At 44.7% G+C, this 19614-nt stretch overlaps 13 non-coding genes across 13 annotated transcripts; all 13 read right to left on the bottom strand.

Annotated features, from left to right (window-relative positions):
• Nucleotides 1-3685: 3685 nt before the first annotated feature.
• LOC141230245 (U2 spliceosomal RNA) lies at nucleotides 3686-3876 on the bottom strand. The gene has a single exon (XR_012296798.1). It is a non-coding gene; the product is annotated as a U2 spliceosomal RNA (small nuclear RNA).
• A 1115-nt stretch (nucleotides 3877-4991) lies between these two features.
• On the bottom strand, nucleotides 4992-5182 carry LOC141230569 (U2 spliceosomal RNA). The gene has a single exon (XR_012297027.1). It is a non-coding gene; the product is annotated as a U2 spliceosomal RNA (small nuclear RNA).
• A 1115-nt stretch (nucleotides 5183-6297) lies between these two features.
• LOC141230567 (U2 spliceosomal RNA) lies at nucleotides 6298-6488 on the bottom strand. The gene has a single exon (XR_012297025.1). It is a non-coding gene; the product is annotated as a U2 spliceosomal RNA (small nuclear RNA).
• A 1116-nt stretch (nucleotides 6489-7604) lies between these two features.
• On the bottom strand, nucleotides 7605-7795 carry LOC141230566 (U2 spliceosomal RNA). Its single transcript, XR_012297024.1, has one exon. It is a non-coding gene; the product is annotated as a U2 spliceosomal RNA (small nuclear RNA).
• A 1115-nt stretch (nucleotides 7796-8910) lies between these two features.
• LOC141230214 (U2 spliceosomal RNA) lies at nucleotides 8911-9101 on the bottom strand. The gene has a single exon (XR_012296768.1). It is a non-coding gene; the product is annotated as a U2 spliceosomal RNA (small nuclear RNA).
• A 1116-nt stretch (nucleotides 9102-10217) lies between these two features.
• Nucleotides 10218-10408, bottom strand: LOC141230565 (U2 spliceosomal RNA). Its single transcript, XR_012297023.1, has one exon. It is a non-coding gene; the product is annotated as a U2 spliceosomal RNA (small nuclear RNA).
• Nucleotides 10409-11524: 1116 nt separating this feature from the next.
• On the bottom strand, nucleotides 11525-11715 carry LOC141230564 (U2 spliceosomal RNA). The gene has a single exon (XR_012297022.1). It is a non-coding gene; the product is annotated as a U2 spliceosomal RNA (small nuclear RNA).
• A 1116-nt stretch (nucleotides 11716-12831) lies between these two features.
• On the bottom strand, nucleotides 12832-13022 carry LOC141230563 (U2 spliceosomal RNA). The gene has a single exon (XR_012297021.1). It is a non-coding gene; the product is annotated as a U2 spliceosomal RNA (small nuclear RNA).
• A 1115-nt stretch (nucleotides 13023-14137) lies between these two features.
• On the bottom strand, nucleotides 14138-14328 carry LOC141230562 (U2 spliceosomal RNA). Its single transcript, XR_012297020.1, has one exon. It is a non-coding gene; the product is annotated as a U2 spliceosomal RNA (small nuclear RNA).
• A 1116-nt stretch (nucleotides 14329-15444) lies between these two features.
• On the bottom strand, nucleotides 15445-15635 carry LOC141230561 (U2 spliceosomal RNA). Its single transcript, XR_012297019.1, has one exon. It is a non-coding gene; the product is annotated as a U2 spliceosomal RNA (small nuclear RNA).
• A 1115-nt stretch (nucleotides 15636-16750) lies between these two features.
• LOC141230560 (U2 spliceosomal RNA) lies at nucleotides 16751-16941 on the bottom strand. The gene has a single exon (XR_012297018.1). It is a non-coding gene; the product is annotated as a U2 spliceosomal RNA (small nuclear RNA).
• A 1115-nt stretch (nucleotides 16942-18056) lies between these two features.
• On the bottom strand, nucleotides 18057-18247 carry LOC141230257 (U2 spliceosomal RNA). The gene has a single exon (XR_012296809.1). It is a non-coding gene; the product is annotated as a U2 spliceosomal RNA (small nuclear RNA).
• Nucleotides 18248-19362: 1115 nt separating this feature from the next.
• LOC141230270 (U2 spliceosomal RNA) lies at nucleotides 19363-19553 on the bottom strand. Its single transcript, XR_012296822.1, has one exon. It is a non-coding gene; the product is annotated as a U2 spliceosomal RNA (small nuclear RNA).
• Nucleotides 19554-19614: the final 61 nt, after the last annotated feature.

Raw genomic sequence — 19614 nt, 5'->3', positions numbered from 1 at the left:
TTGCTCATTTTCCTCCATGTGCTTTATTTTTGCCTTAAACATAATAGTCTTCCCTTTTTCAATAAGTATCTTCTTCAGTTCGTCCTTCAAATCTGCAATCTCTTTATCCACCTCCATCCCCGCTCTCTTAAACTTATGGAGTACTTCCAATTTTGAAATAACAGCAGCATCATGATCCCTTTTGGCTTTCGCTCTCCTAAAACACACCCCTTTAAAATAACATGCAAATTTCTCCTTAGCCCAGTCCCACCACTCTAGCAAATCTTTAAAAAGGTGCTGTTCAGACACACAAGACAAAAACACTTTATTAAAACCAACCTTAACACTCTCCTCTTCCAGCAGGCTTACGTTCAGCTTCCAGAGTCCCTTTCCAAAAGCCAGGGACTCAGCTATACACAGATCTACCACTATCATCTTGTGGTCAGAAAAAGTCGTCATCACATGGTTGCACTTGGCCACCTTAATCCCTTCAGACATAAAAAAATAGTCAATTCGGGAAACACTACGTCCACTGTCTGATATGTATGTGAACTTATCACTTGGCCCAACCATCAGACCAGCATCCGTGTAGCGTAAATCCTGCACAATCTGATTTAAAATATTAGACGTAACATCAGTCCTACCTTCCGTAGAGCTCTTACGATCTTTTGCGGATCTGACACAATTAAAATCTCCAGCCACTATAGTGAAGTCTCTGCCTGGTAAAAACAACTTTAGAGACTCCAAAAACCCAACTCTTGCTTGTTTATCAGCAGGGGCATAAACATTAAAAACCCGTACCCGCTGACCTAAAAAATCCACTAATAAAAACAAACATCTCCCAGGTATGATTACTTTAAACTCTAAAACCTTTAGACTGGAATTACACAGTAAAATGCCCACCCCTTCATTCCTGTTTTCTGAGCATGGGGACCAAAAAGATTGCCCCTTATTCCACTCACTCTCATGCGGGGCAGATTTAATTACACATTCCTGCAGACAGACAATATCTGCATTCACACTCTCAATGTACTCCAGTATCCCTGCTCTCCTACAAGCAGAACCAATCCCTCGTACATTCAGAGAAGCAACACACAACGCCATCATAACAACAGGAAAAAATCTCCACCATACCCGATCCATCATGAACCAGGAGAAAACCCACTCCTGCCACCCACTTTTCTACGTATATCAGGCGACTCAGAACTCGAGTCCCTGTTAGAATAACCTGGTCTTAGGGAGACTGGATCTTCCTGCCCCCCAGACCAACACCCCTCCACCTTACTTCTTTTAATCACGGAGGCATAACTCTCCTCCTTGCCATCATCTTCCTCCTCATTTTCACTCCAATCACTGTTAACCCTATCACGCTGCTGAGGGGTTATAGTTCCATCCGAATCAGAATCCTCCTCCTCCAAAACCTCCATTTCCTCACCCCCATCTCTTCCCAAAACAGGATTCACTGACTCCGCCATATTAGACAAATCCATCCCATCACCCGGGCCATGCACATCAGCTACTTTGTTTATTACTTCCAGCCCCTCCCTCAAACCAACTTTCTTCTGGCTCCGCCCCTTTTCCTCCATCTTGGGCACCGCATGGTCTCTTCCCCTACCACCATCTTGTTTTTGGCTTTCCCCCTCTGAGTCTGAGCCTTCGCCCTCCTCCCCACTTTCCTGCCGAGTCTTCTTCTGCCTCTCTTCAGCGTCCACCTGTGACCTAGGAATCTGAGCCCACAATCTACATTTCCTTGCAAGGTGATCTGCATGTCCACACAAATCACACACCTTATTCATTGGGCAACCACTTGCAACATGCCCAGATTTCCCACAACCTCTACAAACATCACCTTGCACTGGACAATCTTTCTGAACATGTCCAAACTCATGACACTTCCTACAATATTCCATCTGTCCATTATAAAAACAAAATCCCCTTTCTCCTCCGATAGAAAACTGTGCAGGAATGCTCTTGGCACCCCCAATAGCTCTATCATCCGGTCTCAGTTTTACAACATATCTCCTCTTGCCATTTAGATAATTGTATTTGTTCTTCATTCTTCCCAAAAATTTAACCTCACTACAATACCGAGCTAAAAAATTGGAAACAGTCTCATCCGGAACTTTAGGGTTATACATGTGCACAACCACATACTTATATGTCTGCTGGAACAGAGGTTCCAGTGCAATAAACTCTAGGCATTTCAATTCCTTTTCTTCCTTCATTCGTACCAACTCCATGTAGACTCTCTGGCAAATACTCAAAGAAACAAAAGTGATATCATAAATTCCTTGTTTCTGAAAATCCTGCAGTGCCAATACATCCGTTACCTTCAAGCCATTAATGTTCTTCAAGACATCAACGCAAACTTGGTCCAAACCGATTTCTCCTTCATGACCTGCAGCCACCTTCAGACGGACCGAGTCCTCTAATCCACGTGTTTTCTCCACCATTTTTACAGCAGATAAACACAATCGCCGCTCAATCGCACACTAGGGCCCCACAAGGGGGAACCCCAGTCACAACTGCCCTCCAAACAACACCAGCAGCAGAAAACCACCACTGATCTTGCCAAAAGGCCGAGAAGCGATAACCAGAATTGGTTTCAAACTACGGAGCCACCCAAGGATCCTGAAAAGTCCATTTGTGGAGATGAGCTCCTGGACTCCCGTTAAGAAGACATGTTGTCAACCTCTAGATCCCTTACATGCCTGCACTTTTCGGCTTGCTGCTGCTGCAATCCACACGTTTTAGATCTGCATAACTCCACCTCTTTAAACACAGCACCTTCACCCCCTGCTGTTCCCACCCGCCTCAACACCGTTGGAAGTGAGGAGAACCAATTAAGGCGGGGGGTGGGGTGGAACGAGCAGCTGTCTACCCTTAGCAGGAGGGCTCCTGATTACATACCTCTCCTGCTGCTGCTGCTGCTGGCTGTCCAGCAGCAGACTGAAGGTGGCTGCTGCTGTGCACAGGTATATAAAGGCTCAGAGCCTATTATGACACGCGCAGCCAGCGTTCCATTGCCACATTCCATCTACTGCAGGCAGGATACCTGGCTGGCTGAATGTCGCTGAGAAGCTCACAGAGACCGCCATAAGCAACAGTTTAACAGAATGCCACAGACTAATCAACCAAACTTTTTGGGTTGGGTTCTCTTTTATAGTCTGCAGGCATTAAATGAAAGAAGTCAGTGTTCCAGCAGAAGGAGACAACGTTTCAGAAAAGGCATTGTAGCAAACCAAAAAAGAAATTTTAAGCGCAGCAGAGTAACCAGCGCACATACCTGTTAGCTGAGGTGAGTTTAAAAGGCTGCTGTTGATAACAAGGGCATTTGCTAAATAGATGGTGTGTGTGCAACAATATACTGAAAGGTCAATTATATTGTGCAGCTTATCTCACCACCTGTAGTTATTTAGGTGAAAGCTCCAAAATGCTTGCCTAATATGTCTGTTTATCCAAAAGGAAGTAAAAAGGGAGAGCTAGAAAGATAGCATTGCATCACATTACATGGCAATGCAATGCACAGTTGCTGAAGTTGAACCAAAATGAGCTTGTAATCTGGCTTCTGCAACTTTGAACATGAAAAATCCAATGAGGAGAAGAAAAGCAAAGCCAAAGAGTCCATCCCAAAATCCGACAAACAAGCAAAATGAACAAAAAACATTGAATTCAATTCTTTCTGATTTTAGAAACTGCATTAAAGAAGGGGTGCACCGGTCCTGGAGATACTGCAATACCAGGTCAATGCGTGGAGTGGACAGAGTAAGCTCTTTTTCCATCTCCCTGTTCTAAAAATCCATTTAATATACGGTCCCCAGATAGGGGACGTATCAGATATTAAACTGATAAGAACAGATACTACACTTGATCTTAGCCAAAAGGCCGAGAAGCGATAACCAGAATTGGTTTCAAACTACGGAGCCACCCAAGGATCCTGAAAAGTCCATTTGTGGAGATGAGCTCCTGGACTCCCGTTAAGAAGACATGTTGTCAACCTCTAGATCCCTTACATGCCTGCACTTTTCGGCTTGCTGCTGCTGCAATCCACGCGTTTTAGATCTGCATAACTCCACCTCTTTAAACACAGCACCTTCACCCCCTGCTGTTCCCACCCGCCTCAACACCGTTGGAAGGGAGGAGAACCAATTAAGGCGGGGGGTGGGGTGGAACGAGCAGCTGTCTACCCTTAGCAGGAGGGCTCCTGATTACATACCTCTCCTGCTGCTGCTGCTGCTGGCTGTCCAGCAGCAGACTGAAGGTGGCTGCTGCTGTGCACAGGTATATAAAGGCTCAGAGCCTATTATGACACGCGCAGCCAGCGTTCCATTGCCACATTCCATCTACTGCAGGCAGGATACCTGGCTGGCTGAATGTCGCTGAGAAGCTCACAGAGACCGCCATAAGCAACAGTTTAACAGAATGCCACAGACTAATCAACCAAACTTTTTGGGTTGGGTTCTCTTTTATAGTCTGCAGGCATTAAATGAAAGAAGTCAGTGTTCCAGCAGAAGGAGACAACGTTTCAGAAAAGGCATTGTAGCAAACCAAAAAAGAAATTTTAAGCGCAGCAGAGTAACCAGCGCACATACCTGTTAGCTCAGGTGAGTTTAAAAGGCTGCTGTTGATAACAAGGGCATTTGCTAAATAGATGGTGTGTGTGCAACAATATACTGAAAGGTCAATTATATTGTGCAGCTTATCTCACCACCTGTAGTTATTTAGGTGAAAGCTCCAAAATGCTTGCCTAATATGTCTGTTTATCCAAAAGGAAGTAAAAAGGGAGAGCTAGAAAGATAGCATTGCATCACATTACATGGCAATGCAATGCACAGTTGCTGAAGTTGAACCAAAATGAGCTTGTAATCTGGCTTCTGCAACTTTGAACATGAAAAATCCAATGAGGAGAAGAAAAGCAAAGCCAAAGAGTCCATCCCAAAATCCGACAAACAAGCAAAATGAACAAAAAACATTGAATTCAATTCTTTCTGATTTTAGAAACTGCATTAAAGAAGGGGTGCACCGGTCCTGGAGATACTGCAATACCAGGTCAATGCGTGGAGTGGACAGAGCAAGCTCTTTTTCCATCTCCCTGTTCTAAAAATCCATTTAATATATGGTCCCCAGATAGGGGACGTATCAGATATTAAACTGATAAGAACAGATACTACACTTGATCTTAGCCAAAAGGCCGAGAAGCGATAACCAGAATTGGTTTCAAACTACGGAGCCACCCAAGGATCCTGAAAAGTCCATTTGTGGAGATGAGCTCCTGGACTCCCGTTAAGAAGACATGTTGTCAACCTCTAGATCCCTTACATGCCTGCACTTTTCGGCTTGCTGCTGCTGCAATCCACGCGTTTTAGATCTGCATAACTCCACCTCTTTAAACACAGCACCTTCACCCCCTGCTGTTCCCACCCGCCTCAACACCGTTGGAAGGGAGGAGAACCAATTAAGGCGGGGGGTGGGGTGGAACGAGCAGCTGTCTACCCTTAGCAGGAGGGCTCCTGATTACATACCTCTCCTGCTGCTGCTGCTGCTGGCTGTCCAGCAGCAGACTGAAGGTGGCTGCTGCTGTGCACAGGTATATAAAGGCTCAGAGCCTATTATGACACGCGCAGCCAGCGTTCCATTGCCACATTCCATCTACTGCAGGCAGGATACCTGGCTGGCTGAATGTCGCTGAGAAGCTCACAGAGACCGCCATAAGCAACAGTTTAACAGAATGCCACAGACTAATCAACCAAACTTTTTGGGTTGGGTTCTCTTTTATAGTCTGCAGGCATTAAATGAAAGAAGTCAGTGTTCCAGCAGCAGGAGACAACGTTTCAGAAAAGGCATTGTAGCAAACCAAAAAAGAAATTTTAAGTGCAGCAGAGTAACCAGCGCACATACCTGTTAGCTCAGGTGAGTTTAAAAGGCTGCTGTTGATAACAAGGGCATTTGCTAAATAGATGGTGTGTGTGCAACAATATACTGAAAGGTCAATTATATTGTGCAGCTTATCTCACCACCTGTAGTTATTTAGGTGAAAGCTCCAAAATGCTTGCCTAATATGTCTGTTTATCCAAAAGGAAGTAAAAAGGGAGAGCTAGAAAGATAGCATTGCATCACATTACATGGCAATGCAATGCACAGTTGCTGAAGTTGAACCAAAATGAGCTTGTAATCTGGCTTCTGCAACTTTGAACATGAAAAATCCAATGAGGAGAAGAAAAGCAAAGCCAAAGAGTCCATCCCAAAATCTGACAAACAAGCAAAATGAACAAAAAACATTGAATTCAATTCTTTCTGATTTTAGAAACTGCATTAAAGAAGGGGTGCACCGGTCCTGGAGATACTGCAATACCAGGTCAATGCGTGGAGTGGACAGAGCAAGCTCTTTTTCCATCTCCCTGTTCTAAAAATCCATTTAATATATGGTCCCCAGATAGGGGACGTATCAGATATTAAACTGATAAGAACAGATACTACACTTGATCTTAGCCAAAAGGCCGAGAAGCGATAACCAGAATTGGTTTCAAACTACGGAGCCACCCAAGGATCCTGAAAAGTCCATTTGTGGAGATGAGCTCCTGGACTCCCGTTAAGAAGACATGTTGTCAACCTCTAGATCCCTTACATGCCTGCACTTTTCGGCTTGCTGCTGCTGCAATCCACGCGTTTTAGATCTGCATAACTCCACCTCTTTAAACACAGCACCTTCACCCCCTGCTGTTCCCACCCGCCTCAACACCGTTGGAAGGGAGGAGAACCAATTAAGGCGGGGGGTGGGGTGGAACGAGCAGCTGTCTACCCTTAGCAGGAGGGCTCCTGATTACATACCTCTCCTGCTGCTGCTGCTGCTGGCTGTCCAGCAGCAGACTGAAGGTGGCTGCTGCTGTGCACAGGTATATAAAGGCTAGAGAGCCTATTATGACACGCGCAGCCAGCGTTCCATTGCCACATTCCATCTACTGCAGGCAGGATACCTGGCTGGCTGAATGTCGCTGAAAAGCTCACAGAGACCGCCATAAGCAACAGTTTAACAGAATGCCACAGACTAATCAACCAAACTTTTTGGGTTGGGTTCTCTTTTATAGTCTGCAGGCATTAAATGAAAGAAGTCAGTGTTCCAGCAGAAGGAGACAACGTTTCAGAAAAGGCATTGTAGCAAACCAAAAAAGAAATTTTAAGCGCAGCAGAGTAACCAGCGCACATACCTGTTAGCTCAGGTGAGTTTAAAAGGCTGCTGTTGATAACAAGGGCATTTGCTAAATAGATGGTGTGTGTGCAACAATATACTGAAAGGTCAATTATATTGTGCAGCTTATCTCACCACCTGTAGTTATTTAGGTGAAAGCTCCAAAATGCTTGCCTAATATGTCTGTTTATCCAAAAGGAAGTAAAAAGGGAGAGCTAGAAAGATAGCATTGCATCACATTACATGGCAATGCAATGCACAGTTGCTGAAGTTGAACCAAAATGAGCTTGTAATCTGGCTTCTGCAACTTTGAACATGAAAAATCCAATGAGGAGAAGAAAAGCAAAGCCAAAGAGTCCATCCCAAAATCCGACAAACAAGCAAAATGAACAAAAAACATTGAATTCAATTCTTTCTGATTTTAGAAACTGCATTAAAGAAGGGGTGCACCGGTCCTGGAGATACTGCAATACCAGGTCAATGCGTGGAGTGGACAGAGCAAGCTCTTTTTCCATCTCCCTGTTCTAAAAATCCATTTAATATATGGTCCCCAGATAGGGGACGTATCAGATATTAAACTGATAAGAACAGATACTACACTTGATCTTAGCCAAAAGGCCGAGAAGCGATAACCAGAATTGGTTTCAAACTACGGAGCCACCCAAGGATCCTGAAAAGTCCATTTGTGGAGATGAGCTCCTGGACTCCCGTTAAGAAGACATGTTGTCAACCTCTAGATCCCTTACATGCCTGCACTTTTCGGCTTGCTGCTGCTGCAATCCACGCGTTTTAGATCTGCATAACTCCACCTCTTTAAACACAGCACCTTCACCCCCTGCTGTTCCCACCCGCCTCAACACCGTTGGAAGGGAGGAGAACCAATTAAGGCGGGGGGTGGGGTGTAACGAGCAGCTGTCTACCCTTAGCAGGAGGGCTCCTGATTACATACCTCTCCTGCTGCTGCTGCTGCTGGCTGTCCAGCAGCAGACTGAAGGTGGCTGCTGCTGTGCACAGGTATATAAAGGCTCAGAGCCTATTATGACACGCGCAGCCAGCGTTCCATTGCCACATTCCATCTACTGCAGGCAGGATACCTGGCTGGCTGAATGTCGCTGAGAAGCTCACAGAGACCGCCATAAGCAACAGTTTAACAGAATGCCACAGACTAATCAACCAAACTTTTTGGGTTGGGTTCTCTTTTATAGTCTGCAGGCATTAAATGAAAGAAGTCAGTGTTCCAGCAGAAGGAGACAACGTTTCAGAAAAGGCATTGTAGCAAACCAAAAAAGAAATTTTAAGCGCAGCAGAGTAACCAGCGCACATACCTGTTAGCTCAGGTGAGTTTAAAAGGCTGCTGTTGATAACAAGGGCATTTGCTAAATAGATGGTGTGTGTGCAACAATATACTGAAAGGTCAATTATATTGTGCAGCTTATCTCACCACCTGTAGTTATTTAGGTGAAAGCTCCAAAATGCTTGCCTAATATGTCTGTTTATCCAAAAGGAAGTAAAAAGGGAGAGCTAGAAAGATAGCATTGCATCACATTACATGGCAATGCAATGCACAGTTGCTGAAGTTGAACCAAAATGAGCTTGTAATCTGGCTTCTGCAACTTTGAACATGAAAAATCCAATGAGGAGAAGAAAAGCAAAGCCAAAGAGTCCATCCCAAAATCTGACAAACAAGCAAAATGAACAAAAAACATTGAATTCAATTCTTTCTGATTTTAGAAATTGCATTAAAGAAGGGGTGCAGCGGTCCTGGAGATACTGCAATACCAGGTCAATGCGTGGAGTGGACAGAGCAAGCTCTTTTTCCATCTCCCTGTTCTAAAAATCCATTTAATATATGGTCCCCAGATAGGGGACGTATCAGATATTAAACTGATAAGAACAGATACTACACTTGATCTTAGCCAAAAGGCCGAGAAGCGATAACCAGAATTGGTTTCAAACTACGGAGCCACCCAAGGATCCTGAAAAGTCCATTTGTGGAGATGAGCTCCTGGACTCCCGTTAAGAAGACATGTTGTCAACCTCTAGATCCCTTACATGCCTGCACTTTTCGGCTTGCTGCTGCTGCAATCCACGCGTTTTAGATCTGCATAACTCCACCTCTTTAAACACAGCACCTTCACCCCCTGCTGTTCCCACCCGCCTCAACACCGTTGGAAGGGAGGAGAACCAATTAAGGCGGGGGGTGGGGTGGAACGAGCAGCTGTCTACCCTTAGCAGGAGGGCTCCTGATTACATACCTCTCCTGCTGCTGCTGCTGCTGGCTGTCCAGCAGCAGACTGAAGGTGGCTGCTGCTGTGCACAGGTATATAAAGGCTAGAGAGCCTATTATGACACGCGCAGCCAGCGTTCCATTGCCACATTCCATCTACTGCAGGCAGGATACCTGGCTGGCTGAATGTCGCTGAAAAGCTCACAGAGACCGCCATAAGCAACAGTTTAACAGAATGCCACAGACTAATCAACCAAACTTTTTGGGTTGGGTTCTCTTTTATAGTCTGCAGGCATTAAATGAAAGAAGTCAGTGTTCCAGCAGAAGGAGACAACGTTTCAGAAAAGGCATTGTAGCAAACCAAAAAAGAAATTTTAAGCGCAGCAGAGTAACCAGCGCACATACCTGTTAGCTCAGGTGAGTTTAAAAGGCTGCTGTTGATAACAAGGGCATTTGCTAAATAGATGGTGTGTGTGCAACAATATACTGAAAGGTCAATTATATTGTGCAGCTTATCTTACCACCTGTAGTTATTTAGGTGAAAGCTCCAAAATGCTTGCCTAATATGTCTGTTTATCCAAAAGGAAGTAAAAAGGGAGAGCTAGAAAGATAGCATTGCATCACATTACATGGCAATGCAATGCACAGTTGCTGAAGTTGAACCAAAATGAGCTTGTAATCTGGCTTCTGCAACTTTGAACATGAAAAATCCAATGAGGAGAAGAAAAGCAAAGCCAAAGAGTCCATCCCAAAATCCGACAAACAAGCAAAATGAACAAAAAACATTGAATTCAATTCTTTCTGATTTTAGAAACTGCATTAAAGAAGGGGTGCACCGGTCCTGGAGATACTGCAATACCAGGTCAATGCGTGGAGTGGACAGAGCAAGCTCTTTTTCCATCTCCCTGTTCTAAAAATCCATTTAATATATGGTCCCCAGATAGGGGACGTATCAGATATTAAACTGATAAGAACAGATACTACACTTGATCTTAGCCAAAAGGCCGAGAAGCGATAACCAGAATTGGTTTCAAACTACGGAGCCACCCAAGGATCCTGAAAAGTCCATTTGTGGAGATGAGCTCCTGGACTCCCGTTAAGAAGACATGTTGTCAACCTCTAGATCCCTTACATGCCTGCACTTTTCGGCTTGCTGCTGCTGCAATCCACGCGTTTTAGATCTGCATAACTCCACCTCTTTAAACACAGCACCTTCACCCCCTGCTGTTCCCACCCGCCTCAACACCGTTGGAAGGGAGGAGAACCAATTAAGGCGGGGGGTGGGGTGGAACGAGCAGCTGTCTACCCTTAGCAGGAGGGCTCCTGATTACATACCTCTCCTGCTGCTGCTGCTGCTGGCTGTCCAGCAGCAGACTGAAGGTGGCTGCTGCTGTGCACAGGTATATAAAGGCTAGAGAGCCTATTATGACACGCGCAGCCAGCGTTCCATTGCCACATTCCATCTACTGCAGGCAGGATACCTGGCTGGCTGAATGTCGCTGAAAAGCTCACAGAGACCGCCATAAGCAACAGTTTAACAGAATGCCACAGACTAATCAACCAAACTTTTTGGGTTGGGTTCTCTTTTATAGTCTGCAGGCATTAAATGAAAGAAGTCAGTGTTCCAGCAGAAGGAGACAACGTTTCAGAAAAGGCATTGTAGCAAACCAAAAAAGAAATTTTAAGCGCAGCAGAGTAACCAGCGCACATACCTGTTAGCTCAGGTGAGTTTAAAAGGCTGCTGTTGATAACAAGGGCATTTGCTAAATAGATGGTGTGTGTGCAACAATATACTGAAAGGTCAATTATATTGTGCAGCTTATCTCACCACCTGTAGTTATTTAGGTGAAAGCTCCAAAATGCTTGCCTAATATGTCTGTTTATCCAAAAGGAAGTAAAAAGGGAGAGCTAGAAAGATAGCATTGCATCACATTACATGGCAATGCAATGCACAGTTGCTGAAGTTGAACCAAAATGAGCTTGTAATCTGGCTTCTGCAACTTTGAACATGAAAAATCCAATGAGGAGAAGAAAAGCAAAGCCAAAGAGTCCATCCCAAAATCCGACAAACAAGCAAAATGAACAAAAAACATTGAATTCAATTCTTTCTGATTTTAGAAACTGCATTAAAGAAGGGGTGCACCGGTCCTGGAGATACTGCAATACCAGGTCAATGCGTGGAGTGGACAGAGCAAGCTCTTTTTCCATCTCCCTGTTCTAAAAATCCATTTAATATATGGTCCCCAGATAGGGGACGTATCAGATATTAAACTGATAAGAACAGATACTACACTTGATCTTAGCCAAAAGGCCGAGAAGCGATAACCAGAATTGGTTTCAAACTACGGAGCCACCCAAGGATCCTGAAAAGTCCATTTGTGGAGATGAGCTCCTGGACTCCCGTTAAGAAGACATGTTGTCAACCTCTAGATCCCTTACATGCCTGCACTTTTCGGCTTGCTGCTGCTGCAATCCACGCGTTTTAGATCTGCATAACTCCACCTCTTTAAACACAGCACCTTCACCCCCTGCTGTTCCCACCCGCCTCAACACCGTTGGAAGGGAGGAGAACCAATTAAGGCGGGGGGTGGGGTGGAACGAGCAGCTGTCTACCCTTAGCAGGAGGGCTCCTGATTACATACCTCTCCTGCTGCTGCTGCTGCTGGCTGTCCAGCAGCAGACTGAAGGTGGCTGCTGCTGTGCACAGGTATATAAAGGCTAGAGAGCCTATTATGACACGCGCAGCCAGCGTTCCATTGCCACATTCCATCTACTGCAGGCAGGATACCTGGCTGGCTGAATGTCGCTGAAAAGCTCACAGAGACCGCCATAAGCAACAGTTTAACAGAATGCCACAGACTAATCAACCAAACTTTTTGGGTTGGGTTCTCTTTTATAGTCTGCAGGCATTAAATGAAAGAAGTCAGTGTTCCAGCAGAAGGAGACAACGTTTCAGAAAAGGCATTGTAGCAAACCAAAAAAGAAATTTTAAGCGCAGCAGAGTAACCAGCGCACATACCTGTTAGCTCAGGTGAGATTAAAAGGCTGCTGTTGATAACAAGGGCATTTGCTAAATAGATGGTGTGTGTGCAACAATATACTGAAAGGTCAATTATATTGTGCAGCTTATCTCACCACCTGTAGTTATTTAGGTGAAAGCTCCAAAATGCTTGCCTAATATGTCTGTTTATCCAAAAGGAAGTAAAAAGGGAGAGCTAGAAAGATAGCATTGCATCACATTACATGGCAATGCAATGCACAGTTGCTGAAGTTGAACCAAAATGAGCTTGTAATCTGGCTTCTGCAACTTTGAACATGAAAAATCCAATGAGGAGAAGAAAAGCAAAGCCAAAGAGTCCATCCCAAAATCCGACAAACAAGCAAAATGAACAAAAAACATTGAATTCAATTCTTTCTGATTTTAGAAACTGCATTAAAGAAGGGGTGCACCGGTCCTGGAGATACTGCAATACCAGGTCAATGCGTGGAGTGGACAGAGCAAGCTCTTTTTCCATCTCCCTGTTCTAAAAATCCATTTAATATATGGTCCCCAGATAGGGGACGTATCAGATATTAAACTGATAAGAACAGATACTACACTTGATCTTAGCCAAAAGGCCGAGAAGCGATAACCAGAATTGGTTTCAAACTACGGAGCCACCCAAGGATCCTGAAAAGTCCATTTGTGGAGATGAGCTCCTGGACTCCCGTTAAGAAGACATGTTGTCAACCTCTAGATCCCTTACATGCCTGCACTTTTCGGCTTGCTGCTGCTGCAATCCACGCGTTTTAGATCTGCATAACTCCACCTCTTTAAACACAGCACCTTCACCCCCTGCTGTTCCCACCCGCCTCAACACCGTTGGAAGGGAGGAGAACCAATTAAGGCGGGGGGTGGGGTGGAACGAGCAGCTGTCTACCCTTAGCAGGAGGGCTCCTGATTACATACCTCTCCTGCTGCTGCTGCTGCTGGCTGTCCAGCAGCAGACTGAAGGTGGCTGCTGCTGTGCACAGGTATATAAAGGCTCAGAGCCTATTATGACACGCGCAGCCAGCGTTCCATTGCCACATTCCATCTACTGCAGGCAGGATACCTGGCTGGCTGAATGTCGCTGAGAAGCTCACAGAGACCGCCATAAGCAACAGTTTAACAGAATGCCACAGACTAATCAACCAAACTTTTTGGGTTGGGTTCTCTTTTATAGTCTGCAGGCATTAAATGAAAGAAGTCAGTGTTCCAGCAGAAGGAGACAACGTTTCAGAAAAGGCATTGTAGCAAACCAAAAAAGAAATTTTAAGCGCAGCAGAGTAACCAGCGCACATACCTGTTAGCTCAGGTGAGTTTAAAAGGCTGCTGTTGATAACAAGGGCATTTGCTAAATAGATGGTGTGTGTGCAACAATATACTGAAAGGTCAATTATATTGTGCAGCTTATCTCACCACCTGTAGTTATTTAGGTGAAAGCTCCAAAATGCTTGCCTAATATGTCTGTTTATCCAAAAGGAAGTAAAAAGGGAGAGCTAGAAAGATAGCATTGCATCACATTACATGGCAATGCAATGCACAGTTGCTGAAGTTGAACCAAAATGAGCTTGTAATCTGGCTTCTGCAACTTTGAACATGAAAAATCCAATGAGGAGAAGAAAAGCAAAGCCAAAGAGTCCATCCCAAAATCTGACAAACAAGCAAAATGAACAAAAAACATTGAATTCAATTCTTTCTGATTTTAGAAACTGCATTAAAGAAGGGGTGCACCGGTCCTGGAGATACTGCAATACCAGGTCAATGCGTGGAGTGGACAGAGCAAGCTCTTTTTCCATCTCCCTGTTCTAAAAATCCATTTAATATATGGTCCCCAGATAGGGGACGTATCAGATATTAAACTGATAAGAACAGATACTACACTTGATCTTAGCCAAAAGGCCGAGAAGCGATAACCAGAATTGGTTTCAAACTACGGAGCCACCCAAGGATCCTGAAAAGTCCATTTGTGGAGATGAGCTCCTGGACTCCCGTTAAGAAGACATGTTGTCAACCTCTAGATCCCTTACATGCCTGCACTTTTCGGCTTGCTGCTGCTGCAATCCACGCGTTTTAGATCTGCATAACTCCACCTCTTTAAACACAGCACCTTCACCCCCTGCTGTTCCCACCCGCCTCAACACCGTTGGAAGGGAGGAGAACCAATTAAGGCGGGGGGTGGGGTGGAACGAGCAGCTGTCTACCCTTAGCAGGAGGGCTCCTGATTACATACCTCTCCTGCTGCTGCTGCTGCTGGCTGTCCAGCAGCAGACTGAAGGTGGCTGCTGCTGTGCACAGGTATATAAAGGCTAGAGAGCCTATTATGACACGCGCAGCCAGCGTTCCATTGCCACATTCCATCTACTGCAGGCAGGATACCTGGCTGGCTGAATGTCGCTGAAAAGCTCACAGAGACCGCCATAAGCAACAGTTTAACAGAATGCCACAGACTAATCAACCAAACTTTTTGGGTTGGGTTCTCTTTTATAGTCTGCAGGCATTAAATGAAAGAAGTCAGTGTTCCAGCAGAAGGAGACAACGTTTCAGAAAAGGCATTGTAGCAAACCAAAAAAGAAATTTTAAGCGCAGCAGAGTAACCAGCGCACATACCTGTTAGCTCAGGTGAGTTTAAAAGGCTGCTGTTGATAACAAGGGCATTTGCTAAATAGATGGTGTGTGTGCAACAATATACTGAAAGGTCAATTATATTGTGCAGCTTATCTCACCACCTGTAGTTATTTAGGTGAAAGCTCCAAAATGCTTGCCTAATATGTCTGTTTATCCAAAAGGAAGTAAAAAGGGAGAGCTAGAAAGATAGCATTGCATCACATTACATGGCAATGCAATGCACAGTTGCTGAAGTTGAACCAAAATGAGCTTGTAATCTGGCTTCTGCAACTTTGAACATGAAAAATCCAATGAGGAGAAGAAAAGCAAAGCCAAAGAGTCCATCCCAAAATCCGACAAACAAGCAAAATGAACAAAAAACATTGAATTCAATTCTTTCTGATTTTAGAAACTGCATTAAAGAAGGGGTGCACCGGTCCTGGAGATACTGCAATACCAGGTCAATGCGTGGAGTGGACAGAGCAAGCTCTTTTTCCATCTCCCTGTTCTAAAAATCCATTTAATATATGGTCCCCAGATAGGGGACGTATCAGATATTAAACTGATAAGAACAGATACTACACTTGATCTTAGCCAAAAGGCCGAGAAGCGATAACCAGAATTGGTTTCAAACTACGGAGCCACCCAAGGATCCTGAAAAGTCCATTTGTGGAGATGAGCTCCTGGACTCCCGTTAAGAAGACATGTTGTCAACCTCTAGATCCCTTACATGCCTGCACTTTTCGGCTTGCTGCTGCTGCAATCCACGCGTTTTAGATCTGCATAACTCCACCTCTTTAAACACAGCACCTTCACCCCCTGCTGTTCCCACCCGCCTCAACACCGTTGGAAGGGAGGAGAACCAATTAAGGCGGGGGGTGGGGTGGAACGAGCAGCTGTCTACCCTTAGCAGGAGGGCTCCTGATTACATACCTCTCCTGCTGCTGCTGCTGCTGGCTGTCCAGCAGCAGACTGAAGGTGGCTGCTGCTGTGCACAGGTATATAAAGGCTCAGAGCCTATTATGACACGCGCAGCCAGCGTTCCATTGCCACATTCCATCTACTGCAGGCAGGATACTTGGCTGGCTGAATGTCGCTGAGAAGCTCACAGAGACCGCCATAAGCAACAGTTTAACAGAATGCCACAGACTAATCAACCAAACTTTTTGGGTTGGGTTCTCTTTTATAGTCTGCAGGCATTAAATGAAAGAAGTCAGTGTTCCAGCAGAAGGAGACAACGTTTCAGAAAAGGCATTGTAGCAAACCAAAAAAGAAATTTTAAGCGCAGCAGAGTAACCAGCGCACATACCTGTTAGCTCAGGTGAGTTTAAAAGGCTGCTGTTGATAACAAGGGCATTTGCTAAATAGATGGTGTGTGTGCAACAATATACTGAAAGGTCAATTATATTGTGCAGCTTATCTCACCACCTGTAGTTATTTAGGTGAAAGCTCCAAAATGCTTGCCTAATATGTCTGTTTATCCAAAAGGAAGTAAAAAGGGAGAGCTAGAAAGATAGCATTGCATCACATTACATGGCAATGCAATGCACAGTTGCTGAAGTTTGACCAAAATGAGCTTGTAATCTGGCTTCTGCAACTTTGAACATGAAAAATCCAATGAGGAGAAGAAAAGCAAAGCCAAAGAGTCCATCCCAAAATCTGACAAACAAGCAAAATGAACAAAAAACATTGAATTCAATTCTTTCTGATTTTAGAAACTGCATTAAAGAAGGGGTGCACCGGTCCTGGAGATACTGCAATACCAGGTCAATGCGTGGAGTGGACAGAGCAAGCTCTTTTTCCATCTCCCTGTTCTAAAAATCCATTTAATATATGGTCCCCAGATAGGGGACGTATCAGATATTAAACTGATAAGAACAGATACTACACTTGATCTTAGCCAAAAGGCCGAGAAGCGATAACCAGAATTGGTTTCAAACTACGGAGCCACCCAAGGATCCTGAAAAGTCCATTTGTGGAGATGAGCTCCTGGACTCCCGTTAAGAAGACATGTTGTCAACCTCTAGATCCCTTACATGCCTGCACTTTTCGGCTTGCTGCTGCTGCAATCCACGCGTTTTAGATCTGCATAACTCCACCTCTTTAAACACAGCACCTTCACCCCCTGCTGTTCCCACCCGCCTCAACACCGTTGGAAGGGAGGAGAACCAATTAAGGCGGGGGGTGGGGTGGAACGAGCAGCTGTCTACCCTTAGCAGGAGGGCTCCTGATTACATACCTCTCCTGCTGCTGCTGCTGCTGGCTGTCCAGCAGCAGACTGAAGGTGGCTGCTGCTGTGCACAGGTATATAAAGGCTCAAAGCCTATTATGACACGCGCAGCCAGCGTTCCATTGCCACATTCCATCTACTGCAGGCAGGATACCTGGCTGGCTGAATGTCGCTGAGAAGCTCACAGAGACCGCCATAAGCAACAGTTTAACAGAATGCCACAGACTAATCAACCAAACTTTTTGGGTTGGGTTCTCTTTTATAGTCTGCAGGCATTAAATGAAAGAAGTCAGTGTTCCAGCAGAAGGAGACAACGTTTCAGAAAAGGCATTGTAGCAAACCAAAAAAGAAATTTTAAGCGCAGCAGAGTAACCAGCGCACATACCTGTTAGCTCAGGTGAGTTTAAAAGGCTGCTGTTGATAACAAGGGCATTTGCTAAATAGATGGTGTGTGTGCAACAATATACTGAAAGGTCAATTATATTGTGCAGCTTATCTCACCACCTGTAGTTATTTAGGTGAAAGCTCCAAAATGCTTGCCTAATATGTCTGTTTATCCAAAAGGAAGTAAAAAGGGAGAGCTAGAAAGATAGCATTGCATCACATTACATGGCAATGCAATGCACAGTTGCTGAAGTTGAACCAAAATGAGCTTGTAATCTGGCTTCTGCAACTTTGAACATGAAAAATCCAATGAGGAGAAGAAAAGCAAAGCCAAAGAGTCCATCCCAAAATCCGACAAACAAGCAAAATGAACAAAAAACATTGAATTCAATTCTTTCTGATTTTAGAAACTGCATTAAAGAAGGGGTGCACCGGTCCTGGAGATACTGCAATACCAGGTCAATGCGTGGAGTGGACAGAGCAAGTTCTTTTTCCATCTCCCTGTTCTAAAAATCCATTTAATATATGGTCCCCAGATAGGGGACGTATCAGATATTAAACTGATAAGAACAGATTCTACACTTGATCTTAGCCAAAAGGCCGAGAAGCGATAACCAGAATTGGTTTCAAACTACGGAGCCACCCAAGGATCCTGAAAAGTCCATTTGTGGAGATGAGCTCCTGGACTCCCGTTAAGAAGACATGTTGTCAACCTCTAGATCCCTTACATGCCTGCACTTTTCGGCTTGCTGCTGCTGCAATCCACGCGTTTTAGATCTGCATAACTCCACCTCTTTAAACACAGCACCTTCACCCCCTGCTGTTCCCACCCGCCTCAACACCGTTGGAAGGGAGGAGAACCAATTAAGGGGGGGGGTGGGGTGGAACGAGCAGCTGTCTACCCTTAGCAGGAGGGCTCCTGATTACATACCTCTCCTGCTGCTGCTGCTGCTGGCTGTCCAGCAGCAGACTGAAGGTGGCTGCTGCTGTGCACAGGTATATAAAGGCTCAGAGCCTATTATGACACGCGCAGCCAGCGTTCCATTGCCACATTCCATCTACTGCAGGCAGGATACCTGGCTGGCTGAATGTCGCTGAGAAGCTCACAGAGACCGCCATAAGCAACAGTTTAACAGAATGCCACAGACTAATCAACCAAACTTTTTGGGTTGGGTTCTCTTTTATAGTCTGCAGGCATTAAATGAAAGAAGTCAGTGTTCCAGCAGAAGGAGACAACGTTTCAGAAAAGGCATTGTAGCAAACCAAAAAAGAAATTTTAAGCGCAGCAGAGTAACCAGCGCACATACCTGTTAGCTCAGGTGAGTTTAAAAGGCTGCTGTTGATAACAAGGGCATTTGCTAAATAGATGGTGTGTGTGCAACAATATACTGAAAGGTCAATTATATTGTGCAGCTTATCTCACCACCTGTAGTTATTTAGGTGAAAGCTCCAAAATGCTTGCCTAATATGTCTGTTTATCCAAAAGGAAGTAAAAAGGGAGAGCTAGAAAGATAGCATTGCATCACATTACATGGCAATGCAATGCACAGTTGCTGAAGTTGAACCAAAATGAGCTTGTAATCTGGCTTCTGCAACTTTGAACATGAAAAATCCAATGAGGAGAAGAAAAGCAAAGCCAAAGAGTCCATCCCAAAATCCGACAAACAAGCAAAATGAACAAAAAACATTGAATTCAATTCTTTCTGATTTTAGAAACTGCATTAAAGAAGGGGTGCACCGGTCCTGGAGATACTGCAATACCAGGTCAATGCGTGGAGTGGACAGAGCAAGCTCTTTTTCCATCTCCCTGTTCTAAAAATCCATTTAATATATGGTCCCCAGATAGGGGACGTATCAGATATTAAACTGATAAGAACAGATACTACACTTGATCTTAGAAAAAAGGCCGAGAAGCGATAACCAGAATTGGTTTCAAACTACGGAGCCACCCAAGGATCCTGAAAAGTCCATTTGTGGAG

This window comes from Phyllobates terribilis, unplaced genomic scaffold (assembly GCF_046119375.1).
Source record: "Phyllobates terribilis strain yellow unplaced genomic scaffold, ASM4611937v1 Scaffold_499__1_contigs__length_1316695, whole genome shotgun sequence".
In the NCBI taxonomy this organism is placed as follows: Eukaryota; Metazoa; Chordata; class Amphibia; order Anura; family Dendrobatidae; genus Phyllobates; species Phyllobates terribilis.
The sequence above is the reverse complement of the archived record's forward strand: the minus strand, read 5'-3'. Positions and strand labels throughout refer to the sequence as shown.